This window comes from Cynoglossus semilaevis, chromosome 18 (assembly GCF_000523025.1).
Source record: "Cynoglossus semilaevis isolate Cse_v1.0 chromosome 18, Cse_v1.0, whole genome shotgun sequence".
Lineage (NCBI taxonomy): Eukaryota > Metazoa > Chordata > Actinopteri > Pleuronectiformes > Cynoglossidae > Cynoglossus > Cynoglossus semilaevis.
Window position 1 is genome coordinate 1,070,089 of NC_024324.1, and position 2,142 is coordinate 1,072,230.

The following is a 2,142-nucleotide window of genomic DNA, read 5'->3' on the forward strand; positions in this document are numbered from 1 at the left end:
TGGGCTGCAGTTAGAATGAATCAGACGTTACATCTCTAATAAACAGTTACAACAATCCTGGTTATGACGACGGTCGGACTGAGACAGAGACAGAAGACGACCGCTGTCCAACTGTCCCCGGGTCAGTGTCAGTGTCTCTGTCTCTCTCATTGTTTCCCAAAGACTGGGTCGCGGCCCTCAGGTGGGTCATGAATCAGAGCTTCAAACTGGACCAGAACCTCCTGGTCCACACACGGGTCCTCAGACCTCAGCTTTAGCAACAGCTTCTCTGCCCAACACGACTGCAGATATGGGGGGGGGAGTGGGGGGTAGTGGGGGGGTGTTAGTGAAAATCAAAGGTTCTAAAGGGTCAAGGTCAAAGGTGAGTCTTGACCTGAACCATCCAGACTCTTCCTCCCCCCTCTCCCCCTCCTCCCTCTTCACACACACTTACACACCAATACACACCAATACACACCAATACACACCAATACACACCAATACACACCAATACACACCAATACACACCAATACACACCAATACACACCAATATACACACCAATATACACACCAATACACATGTTTGACTGAAACATCACAATATTTCAGTCAAACGTCGTCGTCTTTTTTTCTCCCTGGTGTTTTTGTTCTTTCTGCTCCACTGTTTCCTACAGTACGTTGTACCACATCACCACCTTCTTCAACACGTTCAAACATCAACAGGACGTCAAACGTTACGACCTCAGGACTCACATCTACGACCACACACACACACACACACACACACTCACACACACACAGGTCTATTTTTTCTTCTGCTCAAACATCAGTGTCTACAGCCTCAGGAAACAAACGCCTGCTTTATTTATTCTCTGCAGCTCACGCTCTCACACACACACACACACACACACCATCACACACACACACAGAGTTATCTACAGATTTATGTCCAAGACTAAAGAATCAGAGCTTCAAACTGGACCAGAACCTCCTGGTCCACACACGGGTCCTCAGACCTCAGCTTTAGCAACAGCTTCTCTGCCCAACACGACTGCAGATATGGGGGGGGGAGTGGGGGGTAGTGGGGGGGTGTTAGTGAAAATCAAAGGTTCTAAAGGGTCAAGGTCAAAGGTGAGTCTTGACCTGAACCATCCAGACTCTTCCTCCCCCCTCTCCCCCCTCTCCCTCTTCACACTCACCATTTTCCATTCTCATGCACCCCCCCCCTTCCTCCCCCCTTCTCCCCTCCCTTCCTCCTCGTCCTGCCCCCCAGTGGGGGCAGAGAGGACGGCGGGCGGCACTGAAGCTTTCATCTGTCGTTTAACAGAACACAGAGAAGCTGTTAAGGGTTCTCAGCGGGGGGGCGGGGACTCAGCCGAGACTGTGTGAGTGAGTGTGTGAGTGTGTGTGAGTGTGTGTGTGTGTGTGTGTGGGGGGGGGTATTAAGTGTTACATTATTGAGAGCTGCAGCTTCACAACAGTCACACAGTTCAGACGTGATACAGAGGAAGAAGCAGCAGAGGAGACAGGAGGACAGGAGGACAGGAGGACAGGAGGACAGGAGGACAGGGAGAACAGGAGGACAGGAAGACAGGAGGACAGGAGGACACCAGGAGAGACGTCCAACCTGACGTAGTGCTTGTACAGAACAGTACCTGGACCTCAGCCACTGGGTCTGGAACCGATCCAGTTCACATTAACACACGTGAAGCTGCGGTGGACCGCAGAAAATGACCACGTGGGCCAGACCAGGTCCACGGGCCTTGACTTGACCAGTATAAGCCGGAGTACTACATTAGTACTACATTAGTACTACATTAGTACTACATTAGTACTACATTATAAACCCACACAGGTATTCAGTACTACACACAGCGGGTGAAGACGTGTCAGAAACAAAACAACGTCTTCACAAACAGGAGAGTCAAACACACGCCCCCTACTGACCGAGGGTGATAACAGCAGCTGCACTGGTCCTGGTGAATGGTTTCAGCCGGTGAACCTTGACTTTGTGTGTGTGTGTGTGTGTGTGTGTGTGTGTGTGAAGAACACCCGACCTGACGCCATGGCAACAGCAGCAGAAACCACAGAATCAACGACGAGATTCAAACCCAGCAGAGAAGAAATCATCACATGCAAACAAAGAGAGAGAGAGAGAGAGA

The 2,142-nt window shown here is 50.5% G+C and overlaps 1 protein-coding gene across 3 annotated transcripts in view; it reads right to left on the reverse strand.

Annotated features, from left to right (window-relative positions):
* pvrl2l (PVR cell adhesion molecule related 2 like) overlaps window positions 1-2,142 on the reverse strand; it is a 123,527-nt gene that overhangs the window by 74,596 nt on the left and 46,789 nt on the right. The window lies entirely within an intron of this gene.